This window comes from Ochotona princeps, chromosome 19 (genome assembly GCF_030435755.1).
Source record: "Ochotona princeps isolate mOchPri1 chromosome 19, mOchPri1.hap1, whole genome shotgun sequence".
NCBI classification, from domain to species: domain Eukaryota; kingdom Metazoa; phylum Chordata; class Mammalia; order Lagomorpha; family Ochotonidae; genus Ochotona; species Ochotona princeps.
In genome coordinates, this window is record NC_080850.1 from 43,976,545 (window position 1) to 43,995,487 (window position 18,943).

General features: G+C 40.8%; 1 long non-coding RNA gene across 1 annotated transcript in view; it reads left to right on the forward strand.

Moving 5' to 3' along the window:
* Window positions 1-18,943, forward strand: part of LOC131482674 (uncharacterized) — a 37,583-nt gene that overhangs the window by 1,306 nt on the left and 17,334 nt on the right. The gene's annotated exons all lie outside the window — the stretch shown is intronic.

Below are 18,943 nucleotides of genomic sequence, written 5' to 3' on the forward strand. Positions count from 1 at the left end.
CTTGTGATCTAGCTCCCTGCTATGGCTCCTGGGAGGTGTCAAATGGTGACCTAGGCAGTCAGGTTTTTGCCCACATGGGAGACAGGACACAGTTCATGGCTCCTGGTTTTGGTCTGGACCAACGTCTGCTGTCCTGAGCATTTGCACAGTGAGCCCTGATCGGTAAGTGATGCAAGCTGGTCTCTCTGTCTCTCCCTCTTTAAACAAACAACCCATTCAGTCACTCTGAAAAGACATTGTCTCCTTAAAGCCTTTTCCTCGTCTTTAGCCTTTCTGTTATCAAAGCGAACTCCATTTTTCTTTATCAGCATTGCCTTTCCTTTGCAGCGTGTACTTGCCCTGCCAAATCTACTTTCTTTGCTGTTTTTTTTAAACACCTGATCAAATTCCTGCTATCTCTTTGTAGTAATGCTCTCCATATCCCTCAATAAATGTGAACCAGTCCAATTTTTTTTTAAGATTTACTTCATTTTTCATTGAAAAGGCAAGTTAATTGAGAAGGTAGAGAATGAGAGAGAGAGAGAGAGAGAGAGAGAGAGAGAGAAGAATCTTCCATCCACTGTTTCACTCCCCATATGGCCTCAGTGGCCAGAACTGAGCCAATCCAAAGGTGGGAGCCAGGAGCTTCTTTTGGGTCTTCCATGTGAGTGTAGGATTCCAAGGCTGTGGACCATCTTCTGCTGTTTTCCCAGGTCATTAGCAGGGAGCTGGATGGGAAGTGGAACAGCCAAGACATGAACCTGCACCCATATAGGATGCTGGTGCTTAGAAGTGGAGGATTAGCCAATTAAGCCATTGCTCTGGCCCCAACAGATCCAATTTGTTCTTTGAATACTGTCAGTCCTTTTGTAGTATCAATTGTCAACAAAATTAGATGCTCTGGTTTTTATATTATTGTAATATTTTCTTATTTCACAGTATCAATGTGAATTCATCTATTCTCAACAAATCACCTCAAAGTGAACATGTCCCAACCGCCCTACTGTGGCTGCTGTTGTCATGCTATAATCTAAAAAAAGTCACTTTTATTTTTTGGGTTACAAAGTGAGTATATTTGGGCCTGGCACAGTAGCCTAGTGGCTAAAGTCCTTACCTTGAACACACTGGGATCCCATATGCCTCCAGTTCTAATCCTGGTGGCCCACTTCCCATCCAGCTCCCTGCTTGTGGCCTGGGAAAGCAGTCGAGGACGGCCCAAAGCCTTGGGACCCTGCACCCGTGTGGGAGACCCGGAAGAAGCTCCTGGCTTCGGATTGGCGCAGCTCTGGCCGTTGCGGTCACTTGGGGAGTGAACCAGCAGACGAAAGATCGGTCTCTCCTCCACTCTGTATATCTGACTTTCCAATAAAAATAAATACATCTTTTTTTGGAAAGTGAGTGTACTCTCCTGCTTTGGCTAAGTTAGACACACCCCCTGGTTACAGCTTCTTTGTCTAATGAGAGTGTAAGTCTGTAGAAAGAGATGTGCCAAATCATGTTTCCCCAGGGCTGACCTGCATGTGTTCAATGCTGCCACACCCGTGAAGCCCAAGAGGAAACAAGCTCGTGTCAAATACAGCTGGCTGGAGCCCTTTTGCCTTTGGTAGACGGCCCCACTTAGGGGAGTGAGAGACCCACAAGCACATTCAGTAGGGGCTCAGGCTTTGAGGTTTTGCTCTCCAGAGTTTCTCCAGGCCCTTGGCACTGGCCTAGTGACGGCAGGATGTCAGTGACCAGTGGTTTCCACACCAGCATGGATTCTGAGTTCTGCAGGACAGCCCTCTAAGATGAGGTGCCCTCAGAGTTAGCGTCTGGGGAGAGTCTTCCAGGTGGTTTGCCTTCCCGGGGCTGCATCCCCCGCTTGCATTTCTGCAGGGCCCACGGGAAAGAGAAGCTCCACAGTTTCTTCCTTGGAAGAGTACCAGCCCTGTTTACTCCACGTCCTCATCACGACCTCATTTCACAGTAATCACATCTCCGAAGTCTCATCTCCATATGGCTGTTGACAATGGGGCTTCAATGCAGGAATCTAGGAGGGATTGACATATTAAATTTGTAACATTCACTTCAAAAAGCCTTCCCTGACCACCTCCAAGAAAACAATTTATTCCTCACCTAAAATGGTTGATCACTACCATTTCTATCATTTCTAACGTTTAACAAATGGTATTAATACATTTATAGATTTCAGTTGAAAGACATTTAGAAATCAAAATGGAATAGAAATAAATCTATGTGTATATATTTCTTCATTTATACACATATACATGAAGAAATGTTTTGAACATTTTTGAAGACTACTCATTCGAGAAAAAATAATCTTTGCAACAAATTATGGGTAACCGTTGGGTGTCCACATGGAAAGCCGCAAACCACTGGTGGCTAAAATCCCCAGCTTGGCTCAGACCTAACAGCAGGTGCAAACCTGTACAATGGTTCATACATTTAACTGTTAAAAAGTAAAACTTCCAGATCTCAGTCTAAGCAGATGATTTCTAAGATATATAACCCAAAACAGGATCTATATATAAATATTTATTTTAAAAATATAAAAATATATATTGTTGGACTGAATCATCGATAAAGCTTGCACTCTTCAAAAGACACTATTAGGGCACAAAAGAAAATCCACATGGAGAGTTAATTTTGCAGCTTGTGACTAACTGAAGTCTAGAGTGTTTAAAACAAGCAAAAAAAAAAAACCCCTTCAAATTCAATTGTAAATAACCAGTCCATCAAAAATTATGCGAAATGTTGGAGCAGATGTTGCCTTACATTGATATATGAAAGGCAAGTAACAACATGGAAATGTATTCAGCATATCCCGTCATCAGGGAATAAAACATTAAAACCACAAGGCGATCCTTGTGGTTTAAATATCCCTGTTTAAATATTGGTAGAGTCATGCCAAGAGCTAGCTAGTGTGTGGAAGAGCTAGAACACTCAAACGGTCCTGGTGGAAATGATGAATGGTACACCTACTTTGGAAAGAATTTGTAAGTCTGTTGAGTAATATATCCACCAGCCATAGGAGATAACACTTCTCATAGCTCAACAGAGAAATGGAAGGACGTATCTATACAAAGGCATTTACACAAGTGTTCAATGCAGCTTTTCTTGTGTAGCCAAAGTTCAGAAGCAATTCAAAATTAGAGAAATTCCATACAAAAGAAAATTATTGTGCTACACACACACAGAGAGAACTGTATGGTTTGTATGTACACCAAATCTATTATGCTAAGCAATAGAATACAAAAAGATTATATACTCTTTCCTGGGTTTCTCCTGTGGGTGCAGGGTCCTAAGGACTTTGCCCCATCTTGCCCTACTTTCCTTAGGCCGTTACCAGGTAGCTGGATCAGAAGTGGAGTAGCTGGGATTCAAGCTGGAATCCACATGGGAGGCAGATGCTGCAGACAGGGGCTTAACTTGCTGTGCCACAGCACCAACCCCTCCATGTATTCTTTTTTTTAAAGAGGAGGAATATTTTCCCAGAAAGATAATTCCCTCTCCTTTTCAGTATCTATGATATTGTATTCTGATATATTGTTATGTGTTCTAGAACTGCCAAAATGAACTTTTATTAACAATACTTGTGAATATTTCTACCTTGCTTCTGTTTTTGATGAAAGTGACTAACATTTTACTGCTTGAAATAAGATTTGTTTTTTTTATGATGAATCATTTAATCAAATTCAGGAAGATCTTTAAAGTTTTGATTGACATATGAGAATCCGAGTGACAGAGAGAGAAAGAGACCTGTCTGCTGGTTCACTCCCCAGTAGGCCACAACCACCAGGGCTGAGCAGGGCTGAAGCTAGGAGCCAGGAACTTCATCCAGGAGGCCTAAGGGGGTGACAGTGGCCCAGATGCTGGGCCGTTCGCAGGGAGCTGGACCAGGCATGGAGCAGCTGGGACAGGAACGGTGCCCACATGGGAGGCTGGTGTCTGGGGCAGTGGCAGCTGCCCACATGGGAGGCTGGTGTCTCGGGCAGCGGCACGGGTGCCCTTGCGGGAGGCTGGTCCTTGGGCAGCGGCACGGGTGCCCTCGCGGGAGGCTGGTCCTTGGGCAGCCACACGGGTGCCCTCGCGGGAGGCTGGTCCTTGGGCAGCGGCACGGGTGCCCTCGCGGGAGGCTGGTGTCTCGGGCAGCGGCACGGGTGCCCTTACGGGAGGCTGGTCCTTGGGCAGCGTTACGGGTGCCCTCGCGGGAGGCTGGTGTCTCACGCAGTAGCTTTACCTGTTCCATGACGGTGCTAGTCGCCAGGTGGTGTTTCTACAAGTGTCGGTGGCAAGAGTGGTTGCTGACATCTTCATCTGCCTTTTACATCTTGATTGGTTGGATCATTTTGCCCTTTAACGCATTCTCTCATGTATGACTGTATTTGGATTCTGCCTTTGCTATTAGGAAGTCATGGGCCTTATGGACAGGGTGAGCGTATCTCTACGTTGTATTTCTTTTGCTTGAATGAGTGGATCAAACCAGAAGTATTACTTATAATCAGGTTTTTTTTTTTTTTTTTTTTTTTTGAACATGTCACTTGCAATCTTCACAACTCACAAAGGATTGCAACACGAGTGGAACTTGCACAGCCCGGAGCTGCGCCATCTATTTTTCTGGCTCTGCACTTCCGTGCCTCTAACCCCTGGTGGCAGTGTTGTTCTCCAAATTTCAGGTTGCAATTGAAGTTGCGCAGGTTGAAGTGGGTGTCCTGTGGTAACCCTTTCTGAGGCAGGAGGAATACAGATGGTGTTTCATGGCTTACATTTCTTTAGTGCTCTGGACTAACTCTTCAATGTTTCAAATTTCAATTTTGAATTATTAAGCAATCAGACATCCTCTAAGTGAAGTACTAACGTTTTTATGTAAGATTCATTGTTGTTTTGTACAACTTCTTAGTGTAGCCAACTGTTGTATAGGAGGTAGTAATTGGTAAGCCACTAGCTAATATTTTCATCTAATAAATTCTCTAATTGATTCTATTTCCCTAAATTTCATCTGCATTTTGAGTGTATTGATTGGATTTGTTGTTTTATACCTCTACATATTTTTTTAAAAGTTCTCTTTTAGGAGTTTGTGTCTTAAAGTTTTAACACATCTAGTTTATATCATACAAATGAGTTTTACAAAATCTGAGGTGATGGAATTGATGTTACCCACTTAGTGTTTGGCTAAGAGCTTTGGTGTTGGAGCCAGATTCTGATATTAAAGTCTAATTCTGCACCTTAATATGTGCCTTTAGGAAAATTATGTGGGCTCTTTGCCAAATTTTTTTTTTGTTTATAAAACTGGCAATGATAATATACCTCATAGCATAGTTGTGATGATGAAATGAGAACACAGTGTAGACTTGGTACAAATGAGGGGGGGTCATGCCTTATGAAAGGTCATGGCAGTAATCGGGAGCCGTTTGAGACTCTAGATGTAAAATCCCGGATAGTGGTTTTATAATGGCTGTGTGGCAGGGGTGTGTGTATTACATTAATAATTTGTGACAACAAGGATGTTATTACTAATTCACTTAACTATGTTCAATAATAATTGGGCTAAAACACTTTATAAAGAATGCATTTCTTCATGTATATGATTTGTTTCTCTTAATTATTTTCCACTCAGCCAAGAAAGGCATAAGATTATTGTAGCACTTCTTAGAATAACTTCAAGCTAAGTGTGGTAAACATTATTTGAAATCAGTTCAAATATGGCTTAGAGTTACTGTAGTGAATGTCTCTGAGAAGCGGTTTTGCAGTGCCTTGTTCTGCATTCAGTAGGAGAGAACACACACACACAAAATGCAGACATTGCTAAAACGCTGTGGGCCTACAGAGTAGTGACTTAAGTGATTCTCATGCCAAGAGCCACTGCTGCAGTAAAAGTGTACACTAGCAGGGGTAGTGAGACCAACTTGACAGACTTCCTGGAGGAGGTTGAATGGGACTACTCTTTTGAAGGAGGGATGGTGCTCCAACTTTTTGTTGTAGATTAATTCTTGAATCCTGAAGGCCTAATGGAGGTACAGAGAGGATTAAATATTCATTGTTTATGGGCAGTACCAATAGCAGTGATAGAAGCGACGTTGACTCTCTCAGGTGGTTATAAAGAATCAACCTCTTGTGGATGGTTGATTAATGAATTACATCACCAGTTGTTGTTACATTAGGTACAGGAAATCATACATTTAATTTTAAGAATGTAATGCTATAACATACCTTACCCTTTCCACCACCTCTCCCATCCTTCTTTCCTTACTTTTTAAGTTTTGTGATATCAATTTACTTCATAGTCACAAGCGCAGCACTCCACTGAGACTTCAACAAGTAGTACGTAGAAAAACCACTGTTCCGCAAGAGTGTAGACAAAAGCTAACAAGAATAGTCTTAACATGTCAACTTCTTTGCATTTTTTTGTTAGGCTTTGTGCCTTTTTGCCACAAATCAGGAAAAATATGATACTTGCCTTGTTGGGACTGCTTTAGTGCTTTCTTATTGATTCAACATTCAAACTTCCAAAAAGGCACAGCTCTGCATACAAAGCCTGTGCAGTGAGGAGCTGTGTGAATGTGAAGTTTACTGAAGCAGGAGTTGTTTTGGTTTGGACTGCTGAGTCTGGAGTTAGAGTAACTGCCTTTTTGTTTCTCGTTTTCATTATCTATAGCATTCCCTGTTCTTACTTCCAAAGAAGCCTCTTGGACTTTGCTTGGCTGTCCTTGTTTCTGCTAACATCCAAGTCCACCCTTCTAATTTCTTGAATATTTAAGTGGTGCTCATAACTTCTTTATCCAGTGCAACAAATTTAAAGTTAGATGATTTTGATAATCATGCAGATTGAAATAATCTAGATTTCTGCCATGGTTACTCAGTTCCTTGGCTTTCTTGCTGTTTCTCTCAAACAGCAGGTCACTCTCAGGAATGTTGCCTTTTTTTTTTAACCACTGTAGAAAGGTCGATAAAAATTTGGTCAAGTACAGGCATGTCTGCCATGTGGGTTCTATCAGTAATGTTTTATTATTTTGCTTTACAACATTGTATATCTACCTATGTTTTGCATGTATACTCCTTTTTAAAAAGATTTATTTAATTTTTATTGGACAGTCAGATATACACAGAGGAGGAGAGACAGGGAGGAAGACCCTCTGTCCCCTGACCGACTCCCCAAGTGACTGCAATGGCTGGAGCTACGCCATTCCGAAGGCAGGAACTTGTAGCCATGTCCCATTCCCAATTCCTCCCTGTGCCCCTGCCGCTTCTCCCCCACCACCCCCCAATCTCCCACACGGGTGCGGGTCCCTAAGGCCCTGGGCCATCCTTGACTGCCTTCTGAGGAAATGTCTTCCTTAATATTTTAGAATGAAATTTATCAACTAGAGTTTAACATTTGTTTACAATATTTATAATGACAATTTTTGTCTAATATAGTTATTTGTATAATAAAATAATAGTTATAATGAATTTTTGAACAGTACAAGCACATACGGGCTATGACATTCTTGTTGTAATATATGTATGCATGTATATATCTATATAATACACACATACATATTTAAAAAGTTATTTGCATGTGTACTTTGCCACTGCACTGTGATCCACTTGAGGGCATACATATTGATGTGCTTACATTTGTGCCCACAGAGGCTAGCCTATGAACATTAGTAGGTGGTAAACAAATGGAAATTGAATTAATGAAAGAAGTGCTAATCTGGTCAGTTGAAATCATTGAATTATTCCCACTGAGTCACTCAAATGAAATTAGATTACTTGCTGACATCAGGCCGGGGGTAGTGCCAAGCAGCCTAGACACTTCCTGTGAGCGTAAAGATAAGGCAGACTTCTTCTGAAATACTTCTCTCTTTAAGTTTCACTGCATCCTTAGGAAGTGAAAAAATTGTAATTTACCTCCTGACCAAAAGTATAATGCTTAGCTGCTTCTTCAGAAGGCCGTGCCTGTAGCTATGGTCACATTTATTTTCTATTAGGTTCAGGGTCTGCCTTGACATTTTTACTCATTTAGTGAGTCAAGAATAATCACAGTTAGACTATCTTAGTACAGAATTACTTCCAGATTGTGTTGTACTTTGGAGCTTATCTAAAGTTACTCTGTATGTGGTAGGAAGATACCACCAAGGAATACAGTGTGCATCAACCTTAGTTATGTTACACGGATGAGATAGTTAATGAACTGATCAACCTGCAAGGCCTTTGCGTGTCTGTGTTAATTGCCCTGCTTGTCTGCATTTATATAACACTGAAATGATCCTTTTAATAAGAAAATTAGGGCTGTTACAATATGCCTTTCTTCCAATACTGTAATTGCATGATGTGTACCTTCTGCCAAAAGGATCTATCCATGTACTCGAACAGACGCAAGGGAAGACAAACTGCTGGGATACCACCCGCTACACCACAACAGAAGCCCGTGGTGTTAACGTGAAGCCTGTATAAAGCCATAACGCCTCTGCAGCACTAGTGTGATCATAGAACCATCTGCCTCATAATCAGCTGGCAGAGCACTTCCGGTGTTGCTGCACGGGCTCACCAAATTGTTCCGAAATGTGTTTGAAAACCATCAAGTGAAATACTGAAATTCTGCGGGTTAAGAGACTCAAGGTGCACAGGGCTTCCTTTAGTGCCATCACTGGGCTCGTCATTGTGTTTCTTAATTACGCTTTCTCAGTAAGCATGAAACTGCTCCCATTAAAAGCATGTGTTGATTAAATGAATATCTGAAGGACTCAGGTAAGTGGGACCTTTCAATTTAGCTTTTTAAGTTAACTGTAATTTTATCTCCTCTTAATTATTTCTTCTATTAAAAGAAGATCCAACATGCCAGGGTCTTTATTTCAGTTGTAATATCCTGCACAATGTAACTGTTTTTCAGGGAGAATCAGGGAATCTTGAATTGCTGAATAAATGAGCAGCATTCAGTAGGTTTTCAGACACATGAACAAAGTTAAAACTTCTTTGCTGCCTTATTGATGACAGCTTGTTCAAATGGTCAGTCTTCTTGGTAGATATATAATTATTTAATATTCAAAACATCTTAAGGAACTGTAATGATCTAAGTTTAAGTTTAAAATATTGTTTCAGAAATTTCATTTTTACTTACATATATTATAAATTCAGATTTTAAAGTTTACTTGTCTGTAAATTCTGAAGTATTAGAAACAAAATTATAAGGAATAAGATTAAAAATTATGTAGTATTTATAAAAATGATTTAATGTTTTGTCAAAAGAAACCCAACATTATTAGATGTTTATACATGCCTACCGAAGAGTGAACGAAGCATTCAGAAACATAAAGCAAACAAGCATGTCTATATGCTGCTAGAAATTCCACCTGGTTTCTTACTTTGGTCTTTGATGGTGGGAAATTTTAATTGCAGTGTTCCATTGTGCTTAAATATTTTACAACCAGAGCACATTAGTATTGTAAACTAGAAAGTAATGTACAAATAAACAATTTCAGAGGTATCTGGAGTGATATTAATTCCTTTAATCTTTTATTCCTACATGTGTTAATATTTACATTCCATACTACATTCTTTTTATAATCAACAGTAACATTTAGGAAATGTTAAAAGTAAAAAACAGTTAATATATTATTTCAGGAGTGTGATTTTATTAGGTAAGCACTCTCCTCAATTGAACACCTCTCTTTTTACACCACTACATCTTTCTGTACGTAAATAGACATACAAGAAAAACTGTCTGAAGAGCCTCATGCCAAGCTAGTATGAGCAGTTATTTCAGGAATCCGAGAAGAGACTAAGGTTGTGGGTGGTATTCACATTTTAAACATTATAGATAGAAGTATAAGTAGCTTATTAAGAGAAAAGTACAGGGCCTGGCACAATGGTTCAGTGGTTAAATCCTTGCTTTACAAACACCAGTTCCCATAATGGCATCGGTTCATTCCCCGGCTGCTCCACTTCCCATCCAGCTTCCTGCTTGTGACCTGGGAATGCTGTAGACGACGACCCAGAGCATTGGGACCCTGCACCCACGTGGGAGACCTGGGGGAAGCTCCTGGCTCCTGGCTTTGGATTGGCTTGGCTTCAGCCATTGTGGCCACTTGGGGAGTGGGCCAGTGATGGAGGGTATTTCTCTGTGTCTTTTCTCTCTCTAGAGCTGCCTTTCCAATCAAAATAAATAAATCTTTAGGTACACATTTTATCTGTAATGAAAAGAGTTGCTCACTTCCATTTATTCTGCATTAAGTATTAAGTTAACTGATACAGACATAAACAGGAAAAATTTGGTAAAGACGAATGATCCTCTGTTGTGAGGATATTTTATTAGGTTAGTGTAATTAAAGGCAGAGTTCTGAATTGCTTTTTTCTTCTGTGCAGAAGTGTGTGGCTGTTCATGTTGTGAATCAGAGCTGCTTTAGTCAAACTGGGGGTGCATGGAGCTCCCACTGCTGGCAGCTGTTCCAGTGGGAACTGGGTAATAGAAATGATATTCCTAGTCTAGACAGATCCCCGCTAGCCATGGAACAGTGGAAAGCCTGTGGGTGGTCCCCTAGTGAAGAGCACACACACCTGCACTGTGATTCTGCTGCTGCTTTGAAATCTCTCTGGCGGGAAACACAAACAGGCTGTGATTGTGGAATGCGGCGTGACAGTTCTCAGAAAGTTCAAAGTAAGACTTTTTAATCTATATGATTCTGTCATCTCACCACTGGGTATGTAGCCAAGGAAATGAGATCAGTTCATCAAAGAAGCTTGCTTAGTCCCATGTATCTTCCACTATAGCCAAGAAATGGAGACAGTTTCACTGTGTACCCACCAATGAGTGGCTGAAGAAGACGCAGTGTGTGAACACAGTGGCATACTATCCAGTCACAAAAAGTCATGGTGAAATCCAGTCACTTGCAGCAATGTGAAGGGATGTGGAGGTCCTTCTGAAGTCAAAAACAGTTAAACACAGCAAGTAAGCATCACGTCGTTTCTCTTGTATGTGGAATCTCCAACAGTTACTCCCAGGAATATAATGGTAGTTACCATAGGCTGGGCATAGACACTCCTCCCCAGTAGTGTCAGAACTGACACAGAGTGAGTGCCAGTGGTTTACCAAGGCTGTCCCATGGAGAATAGATGGTGCACGAGCTTCTGGTCAGAGCCAGACTCTTATCTACACAGGATTATCGAAGAAATTTAACCTGCCTTCCTTTATGGTATAAAACATTGCCTAATTGTGCAGTATGCAGAGAATGGAATAATAGTCGTGATGACAGAATATCAGTTGCACCTGATTGAAGAGGATATACTTAGAACAGCTGACACTTGACATTTTGGGCACAGATCATGAGTGTATCTCCTGCTTTTGATATATAATTCTTGTAAATTGGAACAAAAAACAACAGTTTATAGAAGAGTTGGTGCTTACATTCTGTGAGCATATGTTAGGCAGTGTCTCTCTCTAAGTGTCTGATGCTCCTCTGGCTGAGATGAAGAGGAGGAAGGCATATTTCTGCTCTCAGATGGACACTGGCTTTAGGAATCTGCTTTTACATGAAGCCAGCTAAATCAGTATTCAGACTCATCCCTCGTCCTTGACTGTGGGACACAAGCATTGTTCAAGGTGAGGTACACAGGTGCTCAGTACATTATTTTTTTTCTTTTAATTCCCATGTATCAGTCAGCTGTACTCCTTCCAAAATTCTGTGACAGTTTTTAAAATTGTTTTGATCTGTTTACACCTGTATTGTTCCATTTTACACTTACATAATAGAATTCAGAATTGAAGATATCAGTTTCTAGGATTACTCTGAGTACGAATTTTTTTTGAAAGAAGTCTTCAAAAAGCTTATAGAAAATTTTTAGTGGAAAAAAAGCTAGGATTAATTTTTTTTTGCACAAAACTAAATTTTTAATTTTATTTCTGTGAATTTCTTGAAGTCTCTCCCATCTCTTATTTCAGCATCTAGTTATTTTTGCTGTAGTTTTATTTTTGCCTTTCATAACATTTGTCATGTATATGAGCCTTTATCTGTTATCTAACAATAAGAAAATATCCATTTGATACATAACGGTCTTTAAACATCTATTCTCCATCTTAATCAGGAAAAAAATATTTTGAATCACAATCATACCTTTGTGTTTTCATTTCTATTTATAACTACCTATGTAATCACTTTTGTGTGGTCACATCCTTGCCAAACAAATTTGTGAGCCATTATGTCATGGTATATGGGCAAGGGCTTTGTCGTTGCAGGAATGCAGACACAGGTTAAGATAAGGCTTTCTGGTGTGATAGTGAGAGAGGTAGAGACTGAGCAGCTGCTGCTCGGTCCTGAGTAGGTTTTCATGCACTCTAATACAGTCCAGGCAATGTCACGTGCGGACGTCCAGGGCGCACAGAGAAGATGCAGAGCAGCTGCTTTCAGTGCAGAGGCGAATGGGCATTGCTCTAGCACAGAGCCAAAGCCAAGGGAACTGTGCGGTGTCCACAAGAGCTGTGTTGTCAGAATACCCAGTTTCTTGACCCAAATCCCAAAACCACGGAAAAATGGAGGACTGCTATCTCAATGAAACTTGGTGAAGGAATGGTAACTGCCATGTGGCAGATCCCATGCCAGATAAAAAAAGGCTACACCGTGCCAGATTATGCCTTTGTATCAGGTACAAGTTTAGGAACTTCTAAAGAACGACTTGGATACTTGTTTTAGAAAAAGAAACTGCTCTGTTATCTATTTTCTCAAAATTATATTTTCATTCAAAGAGAGGTAGCTAAACATAAATTATTATTCATGATTTTTTTCAAAAGTTTTTGTTCAAAAGTACATAATTCAGACAAAGATATCTACTCCTCAGTATTTTATGTCCTAAAGATTTGGCATATAGGAAAGATATATCCTAGCAGAGGACACTAACAAATACAAGCATGACTTCTTTTTTGCAAATATTGGTTTGTTTCCACAGCATTGCACGACTTAAACTGTTAACAACCCTCAAGTTCCTGCTTAGTTTTGTATTTTAAGTTTATATAGTTGTTTGTCTTAAGGAAATAGTAATCAGGATGTATTATTAGAAGATAGTAGTAATCTGAACAGCCTCATACATGCACAGCAAGTGATCTTTGACAAGAGAACTGAAAATAACCCTGTGAGAAATGTTGGCCTCTTCAGCAAATGCTGTTGAGGTAATTGGGCATCTGTTTGCAGAAGTAAGAGTAAGACCCACCTTTATCTTTCACCTTATACAAAAACCATCTCTGAATGGATCAAGGGCCTAAGTCTGCCCAGAAATTATCTAACTATGGATGAAAACTTAGGAAATTCTACATTATATAGGCATGGGAATGGGCTTTTTAGAAAAGTCTCCAAAAGCACAGGCTGTGAAAGTCCAATAAACTAATGGGACTCCATCAGGCTAAGGTGCTTCTGTGCAGCAAAGGGAACCCATCAACAAAGCAAAGATAGAGGACTGACATCCATGATCTATAAAGAGCTTCAGAAACTCAACAGCAGCAAAACAAATAACCGTGTTAAGAAATGGGTAAGGAACATAAACAGACATTTACAATAAAGTATTAAACTGGTAAGGATGAGTACTCAATGGAAGCCTTGCTTTTGAAATTTGTTGACAGGTAAAGGTTTTGTCTTTGGTCTCCACTTTCTTCTCTTTGCCTGGATGGGGCAGTGAAGGGGAGGCCTAGGGCAGTGGAGTGCTCAGTATGACTGCTGTGTGTGTGTCGGCTGTGTATCTTTGCTCATCATTCCTAGGGCCTTGACCAGTCCTCTTACTATTTTGCCAGTCATCCAGTTTCATCAACCCTCTTCCTGTTTTGGTCTCCCTAGAATGCACTTGATTTCTTACAGTGAGACCAGAGTGCCTGAGGCTCAGCTCCAGTTTTTCGCACAGGTGCTGTTTGTCACAGTTTTTACAATAAAGTTCTTTAAAGTATCATGGGATAATAAACAAACAAATAAATTTAAACAGTAAAATTTGGTGTCTTTGGGTTATCCCTGTCAAATAACTCTCAGCCAGTACTTAGCGTCACTGGGGTGTGGTGGTTTTATCACTAGGTCCTCCTGTGTTGCCTGCCTCTCCTGCCCTCCTCAACTCCCTGTAGATTTTGTCACTGATGGAGACATCATGCTGAAGCATACAAGTTTTACATGTGGAATTATGTATGTGATATTTGCTGCTAACTTATGAGCCTATTGACCTTTGATATTGAACTACTTATGTTTGTAATGCTTTAGTGTAATTTAATTTATATTTATTGTTAACTGTTTTCACCACAAACCCAGACAGAGCAAGCAAGCCGCAGGAGAGGCCTTTATTTCTATGCAAAGGGCATCTGCAGGGCAGAGGGGAAGCCAGAGCAGAGAGAGCATCAAGGGGTTAGAGAGAGAGAGAGAGGGGAGAAGAGAGACAACAAAGGAGATGGGAAAGGAGAGAGAGTGCATAGAACAAAGTGGAAAGTCACCTTTATAGCGCAGAGGTGGTCCTGGGAGTGCAGGGGGCTGGAGGAGCGGGGAGATGTGGCTGTAGGTGGACACCACCAGAGGTGGTCCTGGGAGTGCAGGAGGGCTGGAGGCTCAGGGAGATGTGGCTGTAGGTGGACACCACCAGAGGTGGTCCTGGGAGTGCAGGAGGGCTGGAGGCTCAGGGAGATGTGGCTGTGGGTGGACACCACCAGAGGTGGTCCTGGGAGAGCAGGGGAGCTGGAGGAGCGGGGAGATGTGGCTGTGGGTGGACACCACCAGAGGTGGTCCTGGGAGTGCAGGGGGGCTGGAGGCTCAGGGAGATGTGGCTGTAGGTAGACTCCTCCAGAGGTGGTCCTGGGAGTGCAAGGGGGGCTGGAGGCTCAGGGAGATGTGGCTGTAGGTGGACACCTCCAGAGGTGGTCCTGGGAGAGCAGGGGGGCTGGAGGAGCAGGGAGATGTGGCTGTGGGTGGACACCACCAGAGGTGGTCCTGGGAGTGCAAGGGGGGCTGGAGGCTCAGGGAGAAGTGGCTGTAGATGGACACCACCAGAGGTGGTCCTGGGAGTGCAAGGGGGGCTGGAGGCTCAGGGAGATGTGGCTGTAGGTGGACACCACCAGAGGTGGTCCTGGGAGAGCAGGGGGGCTGGAGGCTCAGGGAGATGTGGCTGTAGGTAGGTGGACACAGGGCTTGGTGGAGAGCACAGTTTAAACTGAAAGGTCAAGAACCGCACTTAGACCAGTGGGCCTTAAGAGGATGAAGACCTAGAGGGATATACAGTAGTGCTGGCCACGCGGGTATTTCAGGCTGTGCTCAGTTCAGGATGGTAGGGTTAGTCTTCAGGGCTCCTTACATTTATAGTATTTGCAGTTTCACATTTTTTCCCACATTCAAAGTAGAAACAAGGGAAGCAAGTCGCCTTTCAATTAAGAAAATGCTTTCATTTTCTCCAGTAAGCAACAGATACGCACACAAATTCATGTAAGTTCAAGACTCCCTCCACTCTAATCAGCTCTTACGCCTTCTCCTTTGCATATGTCCAATGGAGCTTTTCTCTTTATTTCCTTACTGATTAGGATGTGGCATTAGGAATGGAATTCACTTACTCTCAGTTCTGCTTTTTTTTTTTTTTTAATCATGGTTCTAAATATATGTGGCTCAAATAAATTTCCAGAAAAGCTTTTAAGAAAACTTTTACAAATCTTTTCAGATCCTTGGCATTTATTGCCCTTACGCGTAAAGCACCTATCTGAGTAGGAGGAAAATCCATAAATATTGTACATTATTTAAAACACAGCACATTTCACTTCTTGCCTTAGTTTGTAAAAGATAATGTTTATAATGTCACATTTAATAAAACATTAGCTTTGAGATATGCCCGAAGATACCATTCTTTAATAATGGAGTCAAATTATTCCTTTCTGAAACTTCAGTTGCAGCCATGAATTAGTTACAGTAATTTACGCTGGCCTAATTTGGATGCTTCTTTCAGACTAAAGTAAACTTTAACTTATCTTGCAATTGTATTTCTGTTTTTAAGACCCAGAATTTTAAAATATATTTAGCCATGTCCATATATTACCTTCCTGCTATTTCACATTTTGATAAATTTATTCTCTTGATAAAACACAACAAAATTTAAATACTGTTTTAGTGTGTCCAAACCAAATACTAAAAAAAAAAAAAATACTGTATGTCCAAACAATAATGCCACGATTTTGATGTAGGCATGCTATATTTTAATGTTTTGATTTGTACATCACCATTTAAAATGATTATCTGTGCAAGAAGCAAAAACATTTCACTGGTTCTTAATTTCAGGCATAGAACATTTTGGGAATTATTGCATTAGGAAATGGGTTATGAGGGAAAGAAGCATTGGTCTACTCCTAACCTTGGAGTATATTCCCATAAAGTCTCCACTCATCAGGGAAAGCAAAACTATGCAGCTACAGCCTGGTCAGAGGACCACAGGTATAATCTTAATTTTCAGTGTGTGGAACTTGTAGTCAAACTTGCTTAAAAATAAATACGATTTAGATTAATATATAAAGTAAGAGACTTCTTTCTTGACACAAAGGGAATAATACCACAGGGATGTATGTTAAGTTTTGTAAAAATCCTGAATGTTCAATATGGTCTACTAGAAATAATGGCATTGATTATTTCTGGAACGTAATAGAAGCAGAACAGAAGGAGATGGAATTTCTCAAAATGGGAAATAAGGCCATGTAAGAAATTAATCAGTCAACAAGATCACCACAGGTTTTCCATGGAAATCAGAAATTTTTTTCTGTGGATACAGGAAGAGGGTTGGCTTATGGACTCTTGTATAACCAAAGTTATGTCCTCCTGTAAGTGCTAAGTTTACAGCAGGTGGATATAAAAGTTCTCTGGAGGATGATAATGAACAGCAGACTCTAAAAAAATCAAAAATTAGAAAATACAGGCAAATCTGTGAGAACTACTGCATGTGACTTAAGGCATTCAGAATGCGCTGGGCTCCACCAAACTGAAATATGCAAGATTTTGTACATGCTTGAGCTTTTGTTGAGATTTGATTCTGAGTGTGGTAGTTTCTTTCCTGCTTTAATTATATATGTCCGTAATTTAATAATATATGTTTAATAATTATTTGTTTTAATAAAGCATTCTAGTTTTTTTTTTAAATAAGTGTTGGAAGTGTCTGCATTGTAGTGCAGTAGGTAAAGCTGGCATCTTATATGGGTGCTGGTTCATGTCCTGAACGCTGCACCTCCCACCCAGCTCCCTGCGAATGGCCAGGGAAGCAGTGGAAGGAGGCTCCGGTGCTTGGGCCTCTGCCGCCTTTAATGGAGTAGCCAGGCTCTTGTTCAGCCCAGCTGCTGAGGCCATTTGGGATGTGAGCCAGCTGGCAGAAGATCTTTCTCTCCCTCTCTCTGCCCTCCTTATCCCTCTTGCCTCCTTCTCTCTCTTTCCTTCTTTCTATATAACTCTAAATTTCAAATAAATGATTTTTTTTTAAATAAGAGACTGGTTATAAAAGCTTGCTTGATCTTTGGCACGGAATGTGCAGAAGCCTGGTATGGAAAGGGCAGTGTTCAGAGAGGTAGTGGGAATCACGATCCAGGCTCAAGCAGGTGTGTTTAATAAAGCAAGAGTGTTATTCCTGAACTTCATGAATTTCATTCTGATTTACAATAAATGAGATTTTGAAGAGTAATATTGTGTTCTTTATTCAAGCACTGTAGCTAAGTATGTGGATTCAGGAATGAGACCTTGAGTTTGGATTTTGCCATTAATAAAGTCAAGAAGTTTTAGGTTCTGTTTTCTCCACTACAAAATGCAGATAATAATAGCACATTATTGATTTCATTATTGTAGGTATAAAATGAGATGATTTTCATAAGGTTCTTAACATCGCTCCTGGACAAATGGTATATATTTCATTATAAAAAAAAGATTTCTTTGTTTGAAAGAGTGGCAAAAAAGACCTTGTGCATTCACTGGCTCACTTTCCAAATATCTCTGAACAGTCTGTTCCAGGACAAAATGACATCTCTAACGGAAGGATTCTCGTTGCATTTGTCATCATTGTATGGAAACACATGCGCCAACAATGAGCGTAAGGCTTGCAGTCTCATAAACAGGATCCCTAACTGGGAAGCCAGGAAGACAGCCTTCAGAGCTGTTGAAGCCAAATGCTGCTGCAGCAGCTTCTCTGGTGTATTCACGTTCATTGACATTTGTTCAGACAATGAAAAATGAGCTTTTATGTTGAAATTGATGCCGTGGATTTTTTGAGGTGACAGCCCAGCGGTATCTGAGCTGCACTGCTCAGTCACGTTGTGCTGTAACGTGCTGGCTCACTGTATTCGTTCTCGCTCATTCCTGACCTTTCCTCTTTGCATAATATCTAAATCAGATTTGCTGCCTTTGTACCTTGCCTCAAATTTATACTTGCCACAGGCTGTCCCAAACCTTAGAGAAAATTATGTTTCATTGCTAAGCCACTCATTTTTCCTGCTGGATTGCAATAAACGAGTGCAAAATGATGAAAATAGATAAGTGGAAGTATGGACAATATGCAGGCGCAGAAGCAGCCAGCTGGCACATGAGACCATCAGAGGCTTCCTGGCTGGTGGCATCTGCATCTCACTGCGGCTGTGCCAGGGAAGCTGTCCTGATGTGGAACTCTAATATCTTGTCTAGTGCATCTTATCCTTTTTTCCCCCTCTTTATGCATTGTTTATCTTGGGATTTAGGAAGTCTATCTAACTTTTAGAACAGTAGTCTTCAGTATGCTAACTGCTCTGCCAACAAAAAATGATCAGATTCTCAAGGCCTCAGCTCTTTCTTTCCACTTTGTTTATGACCTTTATAAAAAAGAAAGTTCATGGTTTCCAGAAATATGAGATTCAGTCCTAGATCATGAGGGATGGTATCATCCAATTATAAAGTCAAGTAGAGAGGGATGATAAAATGAAACCAACTCATCTTAGGGTGAATAGATATACCATGTTGAATTGTATGATGTGAAATTCTAATCAATG